This window comes from Argiope bruennichi, chromosome 1 (assembly GCF_947563725.1).
Source record: "Argiope bruennichi chromosome 1, qqArgBrue1.1, whole genome shotgun sequence".
In the NCBI taxonomy this organism is placed as follows: Eukaryota; Metazoa; Arthropoda; class Arachnida; order Araneae; family Araneidae; genus Argiope; species Argiope bruennichi.
Window position 1 is genome coordinate 104,021,078 of NC_079151.1, and position 26,844 is coordinate 104,047,921.

At 26.8% G+C, this 26,844-nt stretch overlaps 1 protein-coding gene across 6 annotated transcripts in view; it reads left to right on the forward strand.

Moving 5' to 3' along the window:
• LOC129965626 (class A basic helix-loop-helix protein 15-like) overlaps window positions 1-26,844 on the forward strand; it is a 528,564-nt gene that overhangs the window by 376,204 nt on the left and 125,516 nt on the right. For all 6 annotated transcript variants that reach the window (XR_008784227.1, XM_056079688.1, XM_056079693.1 and 3 more), the window contains one exon: window positions 8,650-8,779. The gene's annotated coding sequence lies outside the window, so the exon portion shown is untranslated. The remainder of the gene's footprint in view (window positions 1-8,649; window positions 8,780-26,844) is intronic.

Consider the following 26,844-nt stretch of genomic DNA (forward strand, 5'->3'; position numbering starts at 1 on the left):
ACATTTTTTGTCTTTGGATCTTCATTTCTGGTATCCACACAGAACGGCAATCTTTAAGTGAGTTTATGGGGATTAGCATAATGTTGACGTGTTGTAAAGATAGGAGAATCGGGTACATGGCGAACATTCCCGTCAAGTTTTAACATTTTTCTGACGATAAGTCGCCAAATGTGATAACTTTCTTTAGCATTTTCTAATAACCCTAAAAGCGAAAAATTGATGCCTCAAAACCAATAAGTTGCCAATTTTCTGCTCTTGCATTTTGAGGCTTAAAAAAATTCTAGTCCAAAACAATAGCACGTTCTCACGTGATAATAAATATTCTTTAAATGTTATTGATTTTTCTCAAATTATATTGAAAATATTTAGTATAAAGTTCATTCAAAATTTTAGCGTTGAAATTTTTTAAATGTCAACTTAATCTTAATTTCTTTACAGAATATAAATGATAGTTCATATTGGTGTCTCTTCCTCTATAAAAGAATATGAGTAACCGGGGCATAGTATAAGGGTTCTTAACACATGTTTTATCTGTCATAATGATCTATATTCATGTCCAAAGCTTTATAATTTGGATAAAAGAGCCTGGAATATATATAAATGGGGGACGAAAAATGTAAATAGAGGACGAAAAATGGTATATTTAACAAGCAATTCCCTTCTTTATCACATTTAATGCAACACATAGATCTATCTATTGCAGATCTGATGATCTAAATTGTAAGTTATGCGATAAATAAAACTATGGCAACAATATTTTTTTAGTTTATAAACTGGTTAAGACTAGACATGCTTAAATTAGTTTTAAGACAACACATTTTCTAGTTTCATTTAATCCTTTCTAAGTAAACAATATATGTTTCTATATTTATGCATTGACAAATATTTTTAAAAGAATTTCCGGAATTATTAATGACATTTGTGTATTTAAAGTATCTGAATAAATTTTAGAATACTTTGCATGCGATTCGATACAATTCCTTTAAGTTATATTTAGATCATGCTGAATTCTTCAGCATATTCATGAGCCGGACTGGAATTGGAAATGAATCCGATATAGATAAATGAGATTTCACCCAAGTTATAAGATAAAAATTATTTGAAATATAATCAGTCTGAATAAAGGTAATAAGAATTCCTTTTCTGTTTCCTGCTGAATTGCTGATAATTTATTTTTGGTTAATCTTAGCACGTTTAACACGTAGAGATGAGGAAATTATGTTTATTATGTCTTGTGATAATCAATGTATCATAATTGGGAAATATCTATAAGATTTAAGCTTGGAAAATTCTAATTTTTGCATTAATTAGAATTTATAATTTGTCTCGTTTAGAGCTGACTAATTTCTAAAGTACACGTTGAAATATGAACATAACCACTATTCAAAATAGGAGCAAATTCACCATTAGCATCCAATAACTCAAAACAAGTGACATTACGGATTTGCAACACATACTTCTCAAACCGAAAGTATGTGTTGCAAATCCTTAATGTCACTTGTTCTGCAACGTTACTATCATCTCTAAAAAGATCCTTTTACAGATAGTCTTGATCGATGCTAAATGGATGAACCAGATATTCATCACTATTTATTCACTTAGCGACATGTGTGGCAATGTTAGCGATATAAATGAAGATTTTAGAAAGTAAAAGAATTATGGAAATATCTCCATTAATAGCCAAGATTCACATATTTTTCTAGAAAATTCAACACCAATTCTAAAGGTGAAGTATTCACACGAGAATGAATCCTCTATTTTTTTTGTGTGTGTTAATCGCGAAGCTCTTTTGTGAATTCGAAACCATATTGTACTATTTCGGACTGTGTGTTTGCCTACGGTTCTTCATTTCTTTAAGTGCTATACTTGTATGCACATTGATTTTTATTTAGGTATCTGCATTTCGTATTTCTTTAAGATAAAGCAGCTTTATTAGTAATCGAGTGTTTTGGACTTTTTGCATCTTAATCCGAAGGAGCAGATTTTTTTAACACGTGCTACTTGGATAAATTTTATTTAAGCAACGTTGTTACAAGAAATGGTAATTTGAAAATTCGGCAGAGCTTCAGTTATCCTATTGCTTTAAAGAACAAAAGAAACCAGAAGACAAAAATTCCCTAGAAAAAAAAGACTGATAAAGAAAGCCAAACTATTGATTTAAATTAATGTGTTCATCAAAGTCGTTTTGATACATTCTAAATGAATACAAAAATGAAACAAATTCTTTTCGTAATCATTAAAACACTATTTTATAAGAATGTTTTCTTTTTTTCCCTAAGAAATATTTTTCGAACCCACCAATTAGAATTATATAGATAATCGATTGTCCCAGTTAGTCCATACATTTCAACTGTGTATTCAGAAGTAATTCTAATTCTTCAATATAAATTTTCTTCTAATGCTTTAAAGAAACACATAAAGGAATAATGAGTTTACTATCCACCAGGATCTCCCTTATTTAGGTAGAATATTTGCATTTCACTTCTGACTTTTCATGATATTTCAGCGGCTTATTCTTGAAATATTTATTATTCTCGAAATATTTTTAATGTCTCAGATACAAAGTTTACTATTAGAAAATAATGCTTTCTTCAAGAAATTCAAACTTGCCATTTTGATGAATGAGAATTTTCGACAACAATGAATTCTTCGAATCACTTTTGTTTTTGAAAGTATTAATGAAATGTGGAATAAAATAGTAGAATGAATTCGGTTTGTGTTCAATTGGCTAACTGTATTCTCAAATTGAATTATTTGATTTTACTACTCCCACAGTTTGCATTATTTAAATGAAATATTTGACTTCTGACTTTTATTACGCTACTTCAAATCATGTGAGTACGAATTATTCGTTTTATACAAATGTAAACTTTTTGGGCAATTTTAATTACCGACATCTTTTAGTATCTCAGATACGAAATTCTTAAATGGAACTATTGTATTTTTCAAGAAATTCAACCCTGCACCTTTAAAAGAATGATAATTCTCGACAATAATGGAACTTTCCGAATTACTTTTGTTTTAGAACGGAGTAATTCAAAAGCGAAATGAGTTAAACAATTCAGTGCAGTACGTGGTTTCTGTAATAAAATTTTAGATTTGAGTAAAATATTAGATTATTCAGAATGTCTGAGTTTCTGTCCATGACAGCACAATAAATCTAATTCTGAATGAACGTAATGGTGAAATTTGGCTCATTTATTTATCATTAAGCATGATGATCTGTAAAGTCCTTTCAAGCCCTTTAATTCAAAATGTTGTTTCAGGTTGCCAAGGAAATTAAGTGACTATGATGAATTTATTGGGAGAGGTTACAGGGCACCTAAATAAGTAAGTTACAAAAATAACTAAAAAAAATTAAGGGATAAGGGCCTAAAAATCCAATTATAATAATAAACGCTATACCATAATAAAAATACATGGGAAAAATCATGGTGTTTTCTGTGAAATTGGCGGAGGTATTTGCTACCCGTGTCTTAAAAGAGGGTTCATACTAAGATTGAAAAATGTACCTACAGATTGATTTTTTTATTTAAATTTTTAAAAATTGTTTTTGTTTATTTTCTTCGCTAATTAAAATTGCATTTCTCTCTGTTACTGAACTTGGAAAAACTCTCTGATAATACTGAATAATTCATTATTCACTTTTTGTACGAATGAAATTATAACCTGTATCAAAGAATTCAATACAGTTACTGTACTACAGTTTCCCATTATTTCCCTAACTATATGAGGTGGCGTTTTGAATTTAAAGCGCTTATAAAGACAATATGGATCACCCTGCATTAAAATATAACGATAAATCAATAAGTCAAACAATTTGTGCGAAATTAATTTGAATGTTATATTTTGATTTTAAATTTTGATACATTTAAATTTTTCCCAAGTATATTTAATGCTGTCTGATTCATATCTCTAATTATATAGTAGGTTCGAAAATAGTCTGATCTGCAATATCTGTCAGAAATCTGTACCAAATCTTGGACTTCCAAATATCGCGCTGAAAAGTTATCGATCTATCTATTGTTTATGGGTGATGATTCAAAAATGGGACAAAATGGACGAATTTCAATATATGGTCTAATTATATTATGTATGTTATCTAATTTTACATATGCACCTAATATTTCCTGAATCCTTCAAAGGATAAGCTTCTTCTGTGTTTATTTGTTTTAATATGAACAATATAGCTCGTAAACTTAATCAGCTAGTTAAAAGACATTTTAACATATAGTCTGGGTACTAAATTTGTAAAAAAATGCATCCTATCAGCTATAAGGAGGAGATCCAAAATGCATAATCGAATCGATTTACAATATCACGTTCAATACAAAGCATGTCGTAATATGTAAGTATACGAAAAAGCAAAAGGGACAATATTTCTATTTATTTCTCTTCTGGCTGCCATTACAAAAATTTATTTCAAACAAGAATATGCGCTATTTAAGAATTTTCACATCTGAACGATATAAACTTCTCTTTATTGAAATTCTTCCTTACCTTTGAAAAGTTTTCAGACTTTATAGAGTCTTCGCAGAATCCTTTGAAATGTGAAATGCAAAAGCAGTCAAGATAAGCAGATATGCATAGAAATTATTTAAGAACGTGTGCGAGAAACGGCGATACCTAAGAGAATAAAGAATTTATTATTGTATTTACTTATACAAATAATTTATCGAAAATTAGAAATAAAACTCAGGGATGAAGAAAGTATATAAAAACCTATCGCAATTTGTAAACTGCTTTCAATATCAGTTAATTGATTTATAAGCAAAAGGATCTTTTGTTGCTACCATATCCGATTTCCAACCTTCATTGAAACTGTTTAAAAGCTACAATCGTTTGTATTCCGTTAATTTAAATCATTAATTCGATATCCATGCCAAGAGGAAAATTTGCGTTTGGAGAATTTCGATATTCAATGACTTAATCGATTGTTCTAAGTGAAATAAATGGTTTTAGACTCTGTAAACAAGGATTTTTATTCTTTGCTGACATCAAATATGAAAACAACATCGATTTTTGAATCTTTTGTGTAAAGTTGAAAGAGTATCTTTCAAAATCGGTTTTATAAGTCATCTTTTACCTGCCATGTTTCCTAAGATTGGAAGTTAACTATCTCAAATATTTGTATTAAGAAATTTTGACAGATTACCAACTGCTACAAAAAATCATGCTCTTTTTCTCTTAAATTTTCAGTCATGAGGTATCTTCTTTGCAAGTAGAATTATGATGAATTGAAGTTTCAATACAAAAACTTATTATTTTTTTATTTTAATAAATATATAAAATTAATAATATATTATAAATTTCATTATATATATATATATATATATATATATATATAATTTTATATATTATTTTATATAGCAGTTAAAAATCAGTTTAATCCTAGGAAGTTGGTAACCAATGGATTAAATCAAATTTATTCATTGGCTCGTCAATGAATTCTCATCAATTACCTGAGCTCAATATTTTTTTTTGTTTGGATTCAATCTTCTTCATCTACTTTTAATGTACCGCATGATGGGGTTTTGAAAAATGTATAATTATACAAATTTTAAACCAAATTTTTATTTTTTGAAAGCATAATCAGTTTTTAAAGTGAGCCTTAAACAGAATATCATCTCTACTAAGGTATCAAAAGATGCATTCTTATGATTACGCTATAAAAATGCTAAAAGAAAAAGAAAGAGGTAGCAGTAAGGTTTCAGAACTTTATACAAAGTATGATTGCAAACACTGTTAGCATCATGGCAATTTGTATATAAAAATATGCAAATCATGACATTTTTATGACTATATGTTCTTCGCAAATTTCTTACATGTGAAAAGCAAACAAATATATTAAGCATATTTATTATTACATAATATATAAACATATTAACGTTATTGCTTTTGGCATTTGTCGTAGACAAACCCGCTGTTGTCAGTGATTTTAAGCCGAGTTTTAGCATCTCTTGTTTCAGTAGAGCCATATATGGCCAATAGTAGATCTTAGCTACTCATGCGTCACAGCCTTTTCACGGGGTGGACTTCATTCAGATATTTCAGATGCGAATCCAACGCCCTACTAATAAGGATATCCCGGGAGTAAAATATATTATAATTATAAAGCAGATTCACATTATTGAAAACAGAAGTCTTAGTCGTACATTTGGACATTAGTAGTATGGACTAATGTCCAGGGCATCCAAACATCACTTGGAAATAAAAGGCTGATTATCTAGCAAAAACAGTCATGGCGTGGTACCCATACTTTCAGTAATTAGTTATTGCAGATTTAATCTCTTATTATTAAAAAACTTCGCTTTAAAACATGCACCAGATTTATCGAAATAACAATTATCAAGAAGATCTAGGCGATATTCCATCTAATCTTTCCCTTACCTCATAGATTAAAAATAGAAGAGAATATATGATAACAAACGTCGAATTACCCAGTTGATCATCATTCCAGCTGTACTGAATAAATTTTGACTTTTTCTCCCCTGTAACCAATTAAATGACATTGAAAAAGTTCTCCTACACTGTTTGAAGTATTCAACTCAAAGAACATACATTTAGAACACGCTCACTTTCAATCATCAAGAAATTTCGTCTCTTAAATTTATGATCCAAAAACTGTTTTTCATAAGCACTTTCTTCAAATTTTTTTGTTTTTTTTTTGATATTTATTAACTCTTACTTTCTGGCATTAAGGAATGTTAGCTTTTGCTGGTAAAAATCCCAAACTTTCCATTTCAAAAATAATAATAATTGTGGACATTAGTATCACAAATGAAATAATTTGAACAGTGATAAAATAATGATGCTTCGATAAAACAAATCAAGTTCCATAAAACAAAAAAAAATATGAGAGCAAAATATAAATAAATGAATAAAAATAAATAGAAAATAAGAATATTTTATAACGTCGTCAGTTATGTAAAATAAGTTTTAAAATTTTTCTTATTTCATAATTTTTTTTATACTTTTCCTTTCATTTTTATGAAAAAAAGTCTAATGAAATAAATTTAAATCTCTTGTCAAGCTTTTATTGTCCTTCAATGCAGTTCCTCATCTCATAAGATCAATTAGGTTTTCTTTCAACTTCTCCTGCATCATTAAAAGCAACTTTTTCAATAAGACCAGAAAAAGACAGCAGTCCAAACTCTTGTTCAAATTAATTCATGTGTAATTTAATTCACAAAATATGAAGAGAATGAGAGTAAAAATGATTTAAAAAAGAAAGTAATGATTTCCTAAATAATTGAAGAAAAAGAATATGAATATCACTTTAATGATGTTTACATGCTTAAATGCACCTATCTTCATACCTCTCTGCACATACTCTGATTTAGTTTAGATATTTTAATTCTATTGAATATACATACACATACTTTCTAAAAATTTGAATCTGTTTTTTAATACAATTAGATGGTTAGAATAATATTGTTGTATCTAATAATAACAATGTATTCAATACCAATATTCGAGCATCCTTAACATTTTAAAGCAGTGTTAAGCAAATTTTGTTTAATTGCTATCTCATTCATAATAATTGTTAGACCTTCAGTGAAGAGATTGTATATACACAAGTCATTATTGCGATTTCAAGTTTTTAAACAATTTGAATTGTTTACAGTTTATAAAGATGAAATTCTGTAGTCAAATTTTCATTTGCTCACACATTTCCAGTTCTAATAGACATTTGAAATTATGTACGCATTATTATTTCAATGATGACACATGAATATTTTTAAAATTTAATAAAACATTGAAATTTATTATTAATTCTGCAACATTGGAGTTCTTAGTAGTGAATTCAAATATAATTTTAAAGAATGTAAATAGTAAAATACAAGATCCTTTTTAAAAAAATATGCGATTCAGTTCACTAATAATATGTTAAAATTGTTTTTGATGTAAATTATCTACGAGCTCATTACCTTTGTATTAACTTTATCTTTACTTTCAATCTAGAGAGCAAGTTATAAATATATATAATAATGTAAAGCAAACATTTAATATTATTGAATTACTAAATGAAATGAAATTAATAAATGCAATAAATGATAATTTATTTTGTATGTCGATTTTTTTTCTTTAATGGAAGCTGGCAAATATGAAATTTGTCAATTTAACTTTACTAATAAGATATTTTAAGAATATATGAATAATTAATTGATGCCCACCTAAAGTTATGAGGTAATGAGCATTTTCTTGCAATGATTGCAAGAAGTTGATTATTATAATTATTGATTTACAATTTGCTTAAATTGTAGTATTTATGTGCATTTTCTTCGCATAGGTTTTCAATGCTCTCTCCCTTTTTCAAAAGTTTTTAAGTACCTTTTTCGTCTTTACTCCTGTTTACATTCAATTTGCACTTAATTAATTAATTTTTTGTTGTTGCTTTGTTTGCTGTTATGCCTTTATTTTGACTTATATATTAGTTCATCTGTTCCTCTCCTTCCTCTCTCTCTCTCTCTCTCTCTGTCTATCTCTCTCTCTCTCTCTCTCTCTCTCTCTCTCTCTCTCTCTCTCTCTCTCTATATATATATATATATATATATATATATATATATATATATATATATATATATATATATATATATATATATTTACAAAGAAAACTAATCTTTTTTTTAAATTTGATGTTTGCAGGATATTCTGCATTTATAAAATTAGAGTCTACTACTATTCGCTGAAGATTGTTTTCCTTTTTGGAATTCTGTATTCAGACAAATTTGAATTTATCATCTGTATTGCAATAGGAAGGATACTCTCTTGAAAGGTAAGACAGCTTTTTCTAATTCATTAAAATCAAAATAGTAATCTCAAAATAGCTTGTTTGTATGCATCCAAGATTTTGTGTTACTTGTTTGTATGAGAAAAGATTTTGTGTTACTTGTTTGTATGAGAAAAGATTTTGTGTTACTTGTTTGTATGAGAAAAGATTTTGTGTTGCAGTCCTATTTCAACTAACCTTGTCCGATACTGGCTCATCTGACCAAAAATTTGTTTTTCCTGGCCACCTGAAATAAAGCTGTGACTTTGAACTCTCTAAATATTAGGTTCATTTTCTTTTTTGGCAGTTTGTTCGATTATTTTTTTTTCCGCAGCTATCGAAGAACTTTTCTCCTTTTTTAAATATTGTGGACCAAGACAATTTCCATTATTGAATGTTTTTGAGATTATTCATAAACCGAGTATTCAATATTTGTACTAAATACTAAGAATTTATGAAAAGTATTTCACTTTATTCAATTTAATTATTTGATTAGAAATGAATGTATTACCACTTGCGTTGCCATCAAGTCATACAAAGAAATGAAATATCATAAATATTATATTTCTGTAAATTTTTCATCCCTTCGAATGCATAAGTTTTATTCTGTCCGTTGACATCAAAGTCAACTATTGTTTTTTATATTGATTTTAACTCATACATTTTGAGTGAATTTTCTAACTTATTGCTCCTGAAAAGCATTTTTATAGTATTTTTGGTCGATCAGTTGATTATTATTTTAAAATTAACCCATGAGATTACAGTCTATATCTCCTGGTTTTATTTTAAACTAACCCGGGTGGTGGGCTTCATAAATATATCATTGCAAATCAGTTTTTCGGAGAAAAAATTAGTTTCGCAGCATTCAAGGTGATTTGAAAGTTGACGACAAGTAATATGAGGATTTTCCTCTTTCCTTATCTCAGAAAACATATACCCAGACTCTGAAAACCGATGCGCACGTTTATATTTCAGCTTTGAATTGCTTAGAAAAAATTGCTATTAAGTTTTATTCAAATATTTATAAATATCTTTTTTATTAATGAATCATATTATCAACGTAAATCTTCAGATTTTTATGTGCTTAATATGTAACAATCCTTAAAATTCTTTTAAAAATTTCATGCTTAAAATAGTTTTAATTGCAGAATTAAAAAGTGATGTCTATTTGAAAACTTTTATTTGGCATTTTAGATATGCTTTTATGTATCTAATTTTTTCTGCATCATAAATGCACTTTTTTTATATTTTGTTATTAGAAATATTCAAATATCAGGAGAGCACGTGTCCAGAGATTAAATTATAACAAGATAAAAACTTTATTAGAAGATTTAGAGAAGCACAGTCATACAGTTATATTTAAATCATAAATTTTTCTTATTCTAAGTGTTCCTTATGATGCTAATTATTACAGATAACTTGGAATCCTACTTTGCAATTTATGAGTTTGTCACTGATAATAATAATACAATATAATGGTTTTTTAAAAAAAATTCTTTTAGATGTGAAGAAATTATAAGGGAAATATTCAAAGATATGCACCGCTAATTATTTGGAAGAATTAGAATTTTTTAGAAATCTTAATTTTATATTGAATGTGTTACAATTTCTAGCCCAAACAAAATAAATTAAGGCATATTTGTTTGGTAAAGTAACCAAGAAAAAGCTAAATTATGAGGACTGTATCGGCAACTTAGCGTCTATTGATACAATAAATCTCTTCTTTCATTATACTACTTATCGATAAAGGATTTGATTTGCACCAAATAAATAAAAGTATAAAAGTGAAATCTTAATATCTATCATGTTCTGATTTTGTGCAAAACATTTTACTCTATGGGTATCGAAAAACCGATAAATGAAACCAATAGCCGTTTAAATGAAACTAAGAAGGGTGGCCATGATTCGGGGTTACCAATCATGGCCACCCTTCCGTTCCTTCCGTTTTCGATAAATATGAGTGATTGAATACCCGTGGTGTATGCTTTGGTCGTTAGAGATGCTCTCCTAGATGGGTTTAGTGGGTAAGAAGGTTGACTGAGAATATTAAGAGGATTCCGAGCGCATATTTACTTGTGGCTCTCAATTCAGCGGGTTTTCTTCCGTATTTCAACTCTTTAAGAATTACAATTAATCCTCAATTATATAGGCTGTAATTGAGGTTTTTTTAGAGTGTAGGGGATTTTTTTTTAATTTTTAAAAAGACACTTGGGTATTTCATTATTCTAAGATGCCTAAAATAGATTGTTTAGAGATAATGGGGTTAATGCTGTAAAAATAATAAAAAACCCAGTCTAATCCAGTAAAATAAAAATCTAATCATTCCGATTCTTCATGCTGGTTAGGATGTCGTAATTCTATGTTTTATATTAACAACATGCTCTAATAATCACTAATAACACTTTTACACTTTTCAGATAAACTTTCTTTAAAATATTATATAATTTCCTATAACATGGAAATACTTTTGTAAAGACAAAATAATTGATAGTTTTTAAATAAAATTAATAAATGTTTCATCATTACTATTTCCGACTTTACTTGAATGTTATTTATGAGTACCAAAATATAAATTCCTAACACATTTTAAATTAAACATTTCAGATATAAATCAAAATTTCTTCAATCAGTTTTTAGAGATAAAGGTAGCGTTCAAGAATATATCCTTTACAGAGACTCGTTTCAACGTTTTCTAGAAACAAGGCAGATGGGGGAAAAATCAAGCTATTTCGATGGATAAGTCGTATCAGTATCAGTTGCTACAAGGAGTGTCTTTTCTATTTCGCGGCCGATGTAACACAATGAGCCTATACCATTCTTTTACTCGATTGATTAAAAGAAACAGAGAAGAAAAGAATCTATCATTTTCTCCTCCATTTTTTCCCCAAGCATTGGTGAAGATTACTACCACAGTTTTCGAAACGATTATGTTCTCTCCTACATTAATTTTTCCTCTTTTATTCCGTACTTTTTTTTCTCCTGTAATTTATCTTTGCTTCTTAATGTCGATCTTGTTTCGAAATTATTTTTTTTTCCTGTGTCGGAGCCAATTTGCTCCGACGTTATCTGCCAGGAGCAAAACGGTCTGGAAAAGAAAGGGCAGGAAAACAATTGTGTACAATTGAGGTTAGGATTTAGGTGTAACACGAGCCGAATCGAAAAGGAAATGAGAGACAAGAAGAGAAAATTTGGTGGAAATGAAACAAAAGATTTGGGAAGTATCCAGTGTGTAAGAGTAGAGGATGAGAAGAGTTAGTGGGGATTTTTTTATTCTTATCTGATAACGTTATTTTGTTGATCACAGCAAAGTTATTTCATTTAATCAGATGCCAGTTATTGCAATTGCATTACTATATTGCAACAAATCATTATAAAAGACAAAGTCAACATGAGCGCAAAAATAATAATTTTTAGGCTCACAAAATTTTGCGCTCGCTTAAAAAAAGGTTGCCATATGATCACACAAATAATGAATTGTTGCGCTCATATAGCAATATTTTTATACGGGATAGTTGAATTCAACACATTTTTGTTGTTAAAATTTTATATGAAATAAAATCAACATCCGTAACGCATTCTTTCATACAAAATAATATTTCAAGACATCTTGAATGTCAAAAATTACTGTCGTCGAAATTCTTATAAAAAATTTTGTAAAAAAAATGAGTAATTATATTTTGTTTTTTAATCACAAATTTCATGGAAAATCTTTTTCACATTATTAATGAGTGTTGTTATGATCAATAAAATTCTTTTAAACTATTTTAAATTATTAAAACTATTTTATATAATTAGTTCAAGAAACTATTAAGAACGTTTAAACTTATTATACAATTCGGTTGAAAGCAGTGTCAATTATTTCAAATTAAATATTTTACATTTTAGATATATAAAAAAAATATATTATATTAGATTATAGAAAAGTATAAACATATATTATATTAGATCGTAATTGAATTCGAATTTAGAATAAACAATATTGCTTTTATCAGATTTATATTGTTTAGCTAGCCGTCTTATAAAAAAAGGAATCTTTGCATTGCTTTTAAAAGTAATTATAAAAATTCAGTAAAAAAGATTTTAAGATTATTTTTAGAAAATATTTTTTTCATTGAGAAAATATATTTAATGAAATCTGAATCATTCAAGATCTTGATTGATATTGAAAGGCAAATTTTGCGTAACTCACTAGTATTGAACAATCTTGGCTGAGACATTCAGAATAATAAATAAAAAGAATATCTGGAATAAACCAGTGAATATTTTCTCCTTGTTTAAATAATATTATTTTTGTTGGCTACATATTTTTCATTGTGTTCTTGTACTGATTTCTATCACTCTTCCTGACGATTATTAATCCTTCTGTTGAAAGTTAAAAATATTTTCTCAGAACTAATAATATTTTGTTATATTTTTCGAGTATAATTTTTTCCAAATTATATTTTTGTTTGTATAGTTTATTTTCATTATTCTCAATTTCATTTTTCGTTTTTATTTACGTAAGTCCTAAATCTTTTACTTTAGAGCTTCTTTAGTTAGGCTTGGACGGATATCAAAGAAAATCCATTTAGCACATGTATATGGAATTATATATATATATATATTTATATTTTTTCACTTTCTGCAGGTCGTGTTCTGAATCTCTTTTTGTTAATTAGCTACATCTTCCTATTTTGTGTCTAAAGATTTTTTTATTGCATTGTATATGAAATCATGTTAAACTAGTATCTTTCTCTATATTTTGAATCCGTATTTATAAACTAATTTTTTCCTTTAATTCTAATGAAAGAAAATCGGAGAATTTAAATCACTTGCAGTTATTATAGAAATATATTTAATCTGAAATAATGACCTAGAATCAATTTCTTTGTATCTTTGGTGTGTATTGTAAAAAAAAATGATTAAGTATTCATCCTAATAATATTTTCAGTTTACTATTTTGCTTCCACTAATGAGGCACGTTCTAAATTCTTAATTCATATCCATCCAAATTGATAGGGTATGAATTGCATACAAAAGATGGTAATAATAGGAATAGAAAGAATTACAAGGTAAGTATGATGCAACGTAATTCTACGACGAAACTGATTTTTTAGTCGGAAAATGTATCATTTAGTAAATTATCTTTTAACATAAATTCAAATTTTTACGGGTAGGGGTATGCTTTTATGAAATGTATTTGGAATATCATTTCTTAAATTTAATTTTCATAATTAATTATTAGATAGTTATATTAAAGATACAAGTAAATACTCCAAGTAAATCTAAAACTTCCTTTGATAGGAATTTGTATTATAAATTTTAAATAAAAATTAATGTGTAAAATATTATTCAAATATTTTTTTTTATTTTTTACTTTATAAAATATTTTTTTTTATTAAATTAAAAAGAATCTGCTTTTTAGTACTTAACTGAAAATGTATTTTAGTAAACTGTACTTATTAAATTTGCTAAATATGCAAGCAATTTTATTCAAATACTTACATTTTTTTTCATCACAACTTTAATTTTTTGCTTCAAAAGTTTTATTTTAGGATACGATTCTCAAAAATAGAGAATTTTGAATTCTACCTGAAATTTTATTAGCAATTTTTTGAACGCTTATTCTAAAATCATAGAAAAATCTTGTATTTTTTATGATTTTTATAATAAAGAAACATAAATAAACCGTAAATAATTATTATCTCTTCTGAACGAAACCATTGCCTCAAATTCTTTGTGAATTGTAGAAAGTGAAGTTCTCATTTTTAATTTACTTTTGAATTAATGAAAAATTACCTTATCGTCGAAAAAAATCATTTACACGCAAACCAGCTTGCTGATTTGAATTAAAATGCATATTTCACTTCTCCCTTCTTCACGTTTTACGATTTTTTTTCTCTCCAAAATCTCATTAACTCACCGATTTAATGAAGACATGATTTAAATTTTCTGGCTTTCAAAATCCGATTTCTTTTCATTTTATTTACTTTTGATATGAATAAAGAACTTTGTTAATTCATTTCTTGTATTGCTTTTAACATCATCGCAGTTGAAATATTCGTGAAGGCTAATGTTTTATTCATAAGTTTTTAATTTATATAGATGATTTTGAAAAGTAAGTGCAATATTGATTCATCAGAAATATATTTAATAAGATATTACTATTTGTAATGATTTTGAATTTTCACCCAGTAATAAATTTCATTTCTTACATTTGAATATTTATTAAAGAAATGAGTACTTTAATACTGTAGATGGATCGCAAAAATTAAATTACAAAAAGTGAAAAAGAATCCGTATTTCCAAAATGATTTAGTTTTGTAGATGGATTACCTAAATTAATTAAACTAAGTAATTCATTTTTAATTAAATTCTTAAAATTTCAAATATACTTTATTGAAAAAAAGAAGTTTCTGCACGTACAATTTTCTATAATTCGATGCTCTGCAAGTTATTAAGTTTTATTCTTTTACTTCTTTTCTTTTATGTATCTAAATATTTCTTGTTTTATTTGACAAAGTTTCAAAAATGTGAATGCTAATTTTTTTCTTACAAAAATTTTGATAACCAATTCATTGATAAATGTATATATAATCTCTGTATTCGATCAGAGAATGAATAAAACATCCCAAATTCAGGCTGTCTAAATATTTAAATGAAAATTTATGTCCTTGGAATTAAAAATGAAATAATGAACAGCTTATTTATTACATAAAATGTTCTCTATTAAAAAATTCTATTTATTTTGTTTCAAACTTTTTGGTTTAAGTTTCAGATTTTTTTTTAATGCTTCTAATAAGAATTTATTGTAAATATAGTATTCTGATAAGCTAATATTTCTTATATTCATTTACTTTTTCATGATATATTTAAATTTTCATTTCCTGTAAATAAAACTCTTTACCTTAAAAAAATATGAAAAATATAATACTTCACATTTTCTAATAAGCTTTATTTCAAGGTATCCCATTTTAGAATTGAAACCAGTTTTATTTAGTTGAAATTATTTAAATCTAACGAATATAATATTATCTTAACTTTAAATAGTGTATCGAAGTTTATGTTGGGAGCACTGGTTTACATACATATATCTTTTCTTGCATGGAAAATTATTCAAATTGTATCCAGCGAAAAAAAGATTTTTAGAGATAATGATTCCTTCAATTATTTATCCGCTTTTTCGTTTGAAAGCCCTTTATTAAAAAATATAAATTTAAAAATCTAAGCATAATTAATATCAATGATTTTTATATTAAAATGAAATGAATGAATGAATTATATTAAATGAAATGAGTGAATGAATATCAAGTCAATTCAAGTTCATTGATATAAAGAAAGGGAAAGTGAAAAAAAAATTCTATTATATAATTCTTTACAAATTAACTCCATTTTGGTGATATCATTTTAGACAGTTATGAAATTAACAAAAAAGTTGCTATCTGTTTTGCAATATTATCACCATAAATGAAAAATTATATCGCCTGTGACTAACCTTTATAAGTGTATATGTTTTAAAATCACTTAGATAAAAATTTCATTTTCAATTCTCCAATCGTAGAACTTTCATAATTTTCTTGAAATATTATTATAATTTCACATTGACAAAAGAAATTCTTTAGATTATTGATGTTCTTTATATTACTCTACACTAAATTTATTACATACATTTCTATCCAAATTTGAAAATATTTTTAATTTAGTAAAATAAAAATTATATTTTTGATTCCTTATGATTTCCTTGAAATAAAATTGATGCTTAAATATGTTTTAGTCTAATGAGAAAATTGTTTAATGATGTGATATCGAATTAGGTAATATTCGATCTCAGCTGTAAAATCAAATAAACCTCCTTTTCTAAAATTTTTGAATATCACTAAAATAATTATATCTATTGGCTATCTTAAGTATTATTTCTGAAATCTTTAATTGTTAATTTGAGAAAAGTAACTTTCGATTTTAACAAACATCAGGGTATGTTTTAGTTGCTTTGAATGTTGTTAATATATATAGAATTTTCAGATCAGAATTATAAATAAAAATTTTCTATTCATGATTTTAGTACCATTCCGATGTTATTTATGATAAATCCTAATTCTTTCTGAATCCTAATTTATTCTAAATCCTAATGCCAAGTATAATATTAATAATAAATTATTCTTATAATTGTTAGTTTAAAAATAGTGGAATAATTTAATTGATTTTTTTTTCATTTGGTTCTTTATGTATAAGTGCAATTGATTATTATAACTGCACAACGTTTAAATATTTTTGTCAGAATTTTTTTATTAATCATGTAACTTTATTTGCTTTTGAGGCAATATAGAAAGTCTCGCTCGGTAACGTTATTAAAAGATTATGACAATGGATTGAAAAATACTGAAGAAATAAGAAGAATAAAATTAATTGCATTTTATTAAAAACAAGCACTATTAGCGCAAAAAAATATAAAAAATAATTTTTTAATCAAAAATATGGATAACTCGTATGGTATGTAAGACTCATTAAATCTAATATGGAATCTAAGACTAGTTAATTCGAAAACAATGTAATAGGGAAACTAAACCATGATAATTATCTGTTGAAGGAATGTTGTTAAACATTAATTAGAAATTAAGGGATGTTGAAAATGTGATTAAAATTCCAATTTATTAAAAGTATTTCAATGAGTTCTTCATGCTTTTAGGAGTTTTACTGGACAGCCAGATATTTTTACATTATTACATGTTATATTAATAAAGCTTTAGTTAAAAATACCTTTTAATTGTGAATGTTTTATTTTGCTGAAAAAGTATTCGATAATTATATTGAGACGATGAAGAGAAATTAATATTACATTCTTTACAAGAGTCGGTTTTTTCAACTTTCGTACACGAAAAAAAAGAAAAAGAAAATATAATGGGAATTTCAAACTAATACAATCAAGAATAATTCATATTTGAGAACTAAATGAAATTTGCTCAATCGAATTTAAATTTTCATCACTTCTAAGTACATTTAATGATAATGAAAAAGAATTAAATTATTCTTATACTCAGCGAAAAAACATTTTCACTTCATTCAAAGGTATTATTAGATGAAAGTCCCAAGAGAAATATTTCTAGGATTATTTAAAGATATTAATGGATAAATACAGCACAAAAGAGCGTGAATGAAACTTTCGTTAAAAAAAAAAAAACTAAACAGCAAATCTGAAATGTTATTTATACACACATAAATAACTTAAGAGGCTTATAAATTGGAAACGAATTCGACTAATTAAGATTCATTACTTAGAATATTAATGAAAGAATTTTAAAAATTTTTAATCAAATAATTATCTATTTTTATGTTGTTTATTAAAATAATTTATGAAATTATCGATTGTAATACACACACACACACACACACACACACACAGACAGACACACACACAAACACACACACATACCACACACACACACACAATTTTTCTATTTTAAGTAATTTTAAACTGATCTCTGAAGATATTTTTATTCTTATTTCTCCCAAAATAAATGCTTTTAAATTTCTAGAAAATTGAATTAAAAAAATTTAAGGATATTAATGGGTAAATGCAACATAAAAAAGTCGTAAATAATCCATTTTTTTAAAAAACTAATGGAAGAATCTGAAATGTTATTTATATACACGTAAATTACTTAACGTAGTTTCAAGAACGCGTTGTGATTAGTGAGTTAAAAATTAGAATTATGTTTATATTAATTATTTGCTACATGTTTAATCTAATTTACTACCCATTAGAATTAATTATAAATCTAAGAGATTTTAAATTATTTTTCTTTAAATTCTTTTTCCGTAACAAATATAAATGCAGTTCGAATTTATCCAGGTATGATAATGTGACATTAACAGAGTAGAGTATTTTCATCAATAATATCTAGATAATTTCAGAACTCAATTGCATCAGAAAGTGACTGAAAATCCTTTACAAAATAGGGTTTTTTCCAAATTTGAAATATAGAAAAATTTAATAAAACTGAGCAAAAATATACTAGACATTATTATGGCACAAATTCACAAACTATTTTGCGCTGGTTTTATTGCTTTAACTTTAGGATCCTAGAAACTCCATAGTTCATGATAAGTAAGTATGTTTCTAAAAGTTCCTTATATAAATTATGTCAACGATTTCCGAAATTATTTTAGATTCAACCGTTTTATCTAAACAATAACAAATTTATTATATTACATTTGATATTTAGTTTCTTCTCTAAAATACTTCGAATAAACACAATCGTAAAATCAAATAAACAACTGCCTGTCAAGAACAAAATTTGAAATTCGTGGATGCCTTAAATGTGCGCGCTTAATTTAACAACTATTTATTGATGGTATTTATTTTAATTTGTTTCAATATTATATTTGTTTATTCTTGTATATCAGTAACTCCGATAAAAATAAAATTACTTTAATTTTGGGGGAGAGTATGTAAAAATGTTTATTATAAATAAACACTATAATGTTCACATAACAAAACAAAAATTATATTTTAATTGTAAAGTGTGATTTTCATCATGGTCCAATAGTTAATATCTAAGACACTATTGTTCCAAATCAGAACAATAAATAAACTAATTACATTTTCTTGTTGTGTCAATCAATAATTAAAAAATTGCTAAATTTAAACATTTTTAAATTTTACAGTCTAATGTTTCATATCTAGGAACATATTTTTAACATATTAGCATTTAAAAAAATAATCCATGCATCTATGAATAAAACTGGATGAAATGAATGAAATTTTGAATATTATTAATATAATGAAAATTGAATAATGAAATTTTGAAATAATGAAATTTTGAATATTATTAATATAATAAAAACTGAATAATAAAATTTTGAAATAATGAAATTTTGAAATAATGAAATTTTGAATATTATTAATATAATAAAAACTGAATAATAAAATTTTGAAATAATGAAATTTTGAAATAATGAAATTGTGAATATTATTAATATAAAATTTATTCGCCAAAGGGAAGAACCACCATTCAACGCATTTCTGTTCGAGATGGTTGTTCGAAAGCAATGAAATTTAAATCTGCATAAGTCGGCATGTTTTGGACCCTGAAGGAATAACTTTAAAGAAATGTTTATCGTCGTAAATATTTTACAGATTACAGATTGATTCAAAGGGCTTCAAATGTAATATCTTGAGTCATTGAGAGCGTTGTTTGGATTATAAATATTCTTCTATATTCAATGATTTTGAAATTAGATGTTAGGCTCCTGTAAGGTAGGATACCCTTCGAAAAAATCTCACATCTAAAAAAGCAAATTAAAATTATATGCCTTGTAGATAATGGTGTTATGTAGGAAAATACTTGATCTACCGAGTGGAAAATCAGTCTAAAATGTCTAATTATTACATTTATATTATTCATTAAAATTATAGCTCTGCATTAAAAATATTTATTGTTAGAAGAATTATAAAATGCTTTTCAGAACTAAACTGTAATCAAAGCTTACTCTCAAAAAATATTTTTCCTTCTAGAACTGCAACAATTATTTATTTCATAATGATTAGAAAAATATTGACTGTCTAATTCCTTAATATAAATTTGATGTGAAATTTTAAAATGTAATAAAGCATTATTCTTTTTATTATACTTTAGTTAAAATACATTATATTCTTTTTTTGAAAAAAAAATTAGTTGAACTATACATGATCGAAATATTATCAAATGAAAAATTGATGAATATTTCCTTTTACGAATTAATAAATAATGAAAAAAATTAATTTGCCACTTTAATATAATAAAATAGAATTATTACAAAGAAACACCAATCCATGCTCGAATACTTTAAATTTATTTTTAAAAATTGATAAATTTCCAAAATTTGGATAAATTTATTTTTGAATTTCCTCGTATAATAGTATTGGAAAACTTTCCTCGGAAAGTTTAATAAAATAAAATCTTAAACCAAAGTGCTAATGTGTAGAACTCTTTTTAAGGATTTTTATTAAGTTTTCAAGGATAAAAGATCCTTATTCCTGTTCACAATTATCCCATTTTATTTCCAGCTGTCGTAATAAACACGCGGAGATCATTTCAGCAGCTACAAAAAGAATGAGATGCAAAAAAAAAAAAAAAAGAGTTGGGCTTTTATTATTATCATCATTATTATTTCGGTTTTCCTTTTAGATCTTGTGGGAGAACGTTCTCTCACTTTTTCCTTATCGATCGTTGGTTTCGCAGCGACAGGTGGTCGGGGCCAGATAAAAAAGGCAGATGTGCCTTCTGTTTACCCAGCTGATCACTAATCCATACTCCCTGCTAATCCGCGGACTTTGGACAACTCCTTGTGTAAACAATGGTGTCAGAAAAAAAAAATCGTCTCAAATACTTTTCGATGGCGATTTCTACTTCTCTTAATGTACGTTTAAGTTTTATTAAAGATGCCCTGTAATTCTATTAGTTTCGTTACTGTTATAATATTAATCGAAATGTAAGGTGACTAGGAATTTAAATACTTTTATCTATGGTATTTTTAAAGTAAAAATTAATTTTACATAAGTTGTTTCTATTATTATACACAAAGTCATTTATTTCATCATAACATTTGATTGACTGTCTTTGGACTTGGTCACTTTTAAGCTTTCGAAAATAAAGTATAAATCAGTTCATTCTTTCGTTTGCATAAATAATGGCTTTAAATCTGTATATTCCCTATTAAATAATGACTTTAAATCAATAAATTATCTAAAGAAAAATGTGTTTCAAATAATAGTGGTAGAATCGATCAGAGTCTTACTGTCATTGTATTTAAAATTTGCTCACGCTAAAGTTGAAAAGAAATCTGCAAAATTGAAATACAAATTATAAAGAAAGGAATTTAGTATCACTGAAAGTGTAAATTTTTGAATTTTAAAATGTATTATTTCTTGCAAAGTAATTTGTACCTAAGTTATTGTAGAAAAGCTGCCAAATTTCATTTCTTTTTTTTTTAATACATTTTGTGTACTTTTGAAAAGTTAACATATCTTTCCTCTTGTATTAAGGAATAAGTATGCAGAATGTGATTGAAATAAAGCCAGTCGCTTATAGGAAGATGTACATACATATATAGCTTTAATGAGTTTTACTTATATTAATATGTGATTATAATGTTTTATTTCTTTATCAAGAACAGTATGAATAAAAATGAACTGATTCTGTTCTATTTTAAAGAAAAAAAAAGCTTTTTTTTTTAATTATTTGCTCAATGTACATGAAAAATCAATAATATAAATTACATTTCCTTAAAAAACGACGTGCAATTTGATATAGATTACCTAGAATATTTTATGTTTCAAACATCAAATTAATTGAAAATGAAAATGCTTCAAGCGTAATTGTCTTTAACAATTTAACTCATAATCCCTTTTACAAATCATTCATTTTATATGATGATATAGATAATTTTTATATTACCATTATATTGAAATTTTTCTAATTTCGCAACCAATAAGAAATGTAGAAGGGAAATGAAAAAAATATTTTAATCGCTGCCCACGACTTTTAGCAATTCATTACAATTTTATAAGCAATCCTTTAGTAATCTATTTCATCATTTTGTAAACTATCAAATATCTCGCATAGTAATTTAGATAGTTTTATTAAAACAGGATTTAACTTTAACATTAAACAAAAAGTTAAATAATTTCCTACAACCATTAGTTAATATACTTAAAGGCGTATGTAAAAGTAGTCCCTATTTTTTCAATAAAAAAATGCATTAGATCATTTTCTATTTATGACAGCAAACATTTTCTATTTTCATTTTTATGCAAATATATATCGAAGTGGTCCAAAAGTGAATCTCTTTTAGAATACTGGAAAAGCTTCTTATCCGTTAAAAGACTTTATATATCTTAATAGATTTCCACTCTGTTGCATTCCCCTTTAAAACCCACACAACCCCAGGACTTCACTCTCTCCATGTAGCGCCACCTGCCAGCTTAATAGGGGCCTTGTAGTGCAACAAATGCGTCGATCGCTATTCATCGAAGCAACCTCTGGCCACCAGTCACAATAATTGGCAAGTACATCAGCTAGCCCTTATCCCCGGGCCTAAAAGTTCAATAACTCATTATTAGTCCCCACCGTAGCATGGGGGTTCTTATGAATATAGGACTATAAACGTCACCAATGGGAGTGTTTTATGGGCAGTGGAGCCGCGTCCGTGACTGTGCTGCAGCGAACTTCATTAGGACACCCCTATAGCCCAAACGATTTTTTCTCTCCTTCCATGCCTCGAAGTATCGGTTTTAAGCCGATTTTTTTTTGCACTTCTTTTTGATGCTCGTTCATTATTATACTAGCTGTTTTGTGCAAATATTAACGTTAATTAGATAGTCGTAAAAGGTGTCCAAAGGCTAGGATATGGTGTCAGTGAATTTCATTTGCTTTTTTAGGGGGTTCTCTTTTATTTTACTTGTCACAAGCGGAGATAAAATCAATGAAAGAGCCCCATCCAAAAAATATGACAAACGAAAGGTAGAAATAATTGCTTTATTAAAATTCATGTTTGTATCATAAAATATGCCTGTTAATGAATTTAAACTCCATAGAATGTTCCTCAAGCTGAGGGAATTTTTTTACCTAAAAACAAATAATAAGCTCTTACAATAGAAGATTTACTTATTTTTATAAAAACAAGTTATTTTTATCGGTTAAAAATAAGTGAAATCATTTTTCATATTCACAGCCTATATTAGATCCATGTTAGAACTACATATTTTACGATAAAATGTAGTTCAGTATTCCAAGTGATGTATAATATCGTGAATGATAATTATTGTGAGGAATTTGAAACTAATAAAGATACTATAGATAGGGTTCTTTTACTCTTTTCTTATAAATACATGTGTTCGCAAAATTATCATACACAGGACAAAAGTTTGAGATATGGGTAAATTTAGCAATCAACCTTCTTTCATATGAATGCCTAATATTTGGAGAAGATTATGCATACATTCGTCATTTTTCAGTAGAAAAGAAGCAATAATTTTAAAATTTCTTTCCTTTTCTATTTAAAACATTTGCCATTTTAGAATGTACGACAAGTATACTATATTAAAATATTTGCCATTTTAGAATGCACGACAAGTATACTATATTAAAATATTTGCCATTTTAGTATGTCGTCAAAATGTACGTCAATATTTTAAGGAGAGTTTTAACATATTATACCAAATTAAAGCATTCGAACAACATCGCTGAGATATTGGTCAATATCTTTTGTTAATAAAATGATAATTTATATATTATAAATTTAAACAATAATTAATATTTCATGTATTTAATAAAAATTCTATTCTTTTAATATTCATATCCGAGTTTACAATGTATTAATCTTGCAAAATCAGAGACAGTGATCGCATTGTCTTAAATCATGCAACTAAGCAAAAATAAGAAGAAGAAAATTAGCATTAATAAAAAAAAATGTTGCGAATAAAATTACCTGCTTAAAACATTTCGAATTAACCAAAAATACTTAAAAAACAGATTTGCGGAGATGATTTGGTTATATGTTAAGTGTCCAAAAGTCTTGTTCTTTACAATATCCATTACACGGAATCCATCTGCTATATTGATAATAAAAAATCTGCATATTTCAATAATAAAAAAATACCTACAGTGGTAGGAAAAATTGTAAACAGTACCGCCAAAAAACTCAATTCAATGTTTTTAACCCATTATATACCAATCACTTTTATCCCATTATTTATTAAACATTTTATAGGCAAAAAACAAATTAACCATTTACTATCCATCAATCCACAATAAAGATCCATTTTGAGCCACCTAGCAAACGAAAACTACCGACAATCTCTTCGCAAAGAAAAGAAAACACGTCCTCTGCCCTTTCGATCTGAAGCACCCCTGCCAGCCCTCGAAATGATCGTCTGACAAAAGAACATCTCGCTGATTTGACAGTCCTTTGACGGACGCCGAGGAAACCTGCGAAAGAAGGACAATGTCCGTGGGGACAATGTTGCAGTTTTTTTTTCTTTCACTCTCTGAAGATCTATTTTGAACAGCGCGGGGACAATAACTCGTCAGTGTTTCTTCTTATGCCTTTGCCTTTCTTCAAAAGAGAAATGGCAGGTACAGAAAAAAAAAACGTAAATAAGGTAATGGTCACTGGAATAGAAACTCGAGATAATTTTATACCACAAAGGGTTTCATTATAACTGATTAGATCTTCTCTGGAATAAAATGGAATTGCTTTTTATAGGTTACTTTTTTCTTATGTTTTCATCATATTGATTTATAGATGCAGAATAAATAAATTTTATTTTAATGAACTGTCTATTTACTAAAGAATCAAGAATTAAAATTTTCTGAACTGTATCATAATTATAATTAATTGTAAGTATTAATTAAATATCTGAAGTGATTTGTTTTAAAATATGATTGCACTTTTTTAAAAATGAAAATGAGGATTTTTTTATATATATATTCATAGAATCGGATACAGCCTCTTCAAGTACATAATAGTTGCTAAACACTATCTTGGAAACTAGAAAGAACTATGATCGTCAGATAGATGATAGATAGACCCTTTCGATAGATGCCTACTTCATGTAGCTTAGCCTATTTGGTTAAAATATGATATGACTTAGAAAACATGAATAAGGAGAAAATGAGCATAGGCACTATTCTTTGTATTGAATATTAATAAGCACATTAATCCAAAATTTATAAATGAGGAAGTAGTGTGAAGAAATGATATTTTTGGTTGGTCACATTACTGGCATGTTTATTATCTGATAAGGATCGAAATCATATCTCATTGAATGAAATTAAATGCTTCGATATTGCTTTGATTCATAGAAGATGCGAAATATGACGTTATATCAGGATCCCTTCACTCATGGATTTGGTTGCATATTTTATACCAACAGGAAATAAAACTAAAATTCCGAACAAAATGATTATTTGTTTTGCACAGACATTGCCTCTTTGATCGGGTGGCTTAGTGACTTTAATTACTTAAGTTGAACTAAAACCAGAGCGATGCTAAGTGCTTCAAGATCCCTTTTAAGTTCCCAAATTATCTTTTAGGAGTCTCCTACTGGAAGATATGGTTAGGTATATTCATATAAGAGTGAAATCACTATCTTTAGGACTTAGGGTAAATGCAATTTGGTTTGTAACATATATGACAAAAGAGTGACGTAATTTATATTTGTACATATTCGGATTGTAAAAAGAGTTGGGCGAAATAAAAAACTATGTGGAAAACAGAACCGATAACCGAAAATTTGGATTAATAATATTGATTAAAATTTACTAATTAGTCAAGCCATTACCTCTATTCTGCAGTTAATGTATTAAGATCGTGATTAGGTCTGTTTATCATGTAACTGTATATCGCTTTTCTCTTCTCTTACTATTCAGACTGAAACATTGGGAACTGTTTGAGCCACAACATTGAGTCACAAACACTGTAGCTCTTCATTCAAGTAAGGATTTAACACCCCTCTATGAACATGAAATCAATGACAATCTAGATCTCAAAATAAAACCGAAAAATGACGATTGCTTATTAGGGAGAAGAGGAAACATGAATCTCAAACATTAATTCAAAAATTATGGCTTAAGGTAAATTACAAAAACGTATTGTAGTTTTTAAAAACGATAAAACCTTTGTTAAGTAAATTAAAAGTTATTTCTTGCTGTAATTATACTTTTTGCCTCTAATTCCTATTATATATGTATTTCAAGATAAAAAAATAATTATATAAATTAATTTATCCAAAATCATCATTTATAATATATGTAGCTTTATTAATGAACAGGATTTTTAAGCATTGCCAAATAAACTATATTCAAACTTTGAAAAGAGAGGAATGGGAGAGAAGATCAAATAAAATGAATTAATCAAGAATTTATGCATTTATAATGTGAGATAAATTGCTGCAGTAGAAAACTTTATTGATTATTAACCAATATATTTAGATTAGAAAACAGCGTGAGCTAAAAACATTTAAGAAAATGCAGAATATAGAAAAAAATAGAATTAAAAATTAACAAAAATCCTCAAGCAGGAAACAATTAAGAATAAGCAGGCACAATTAA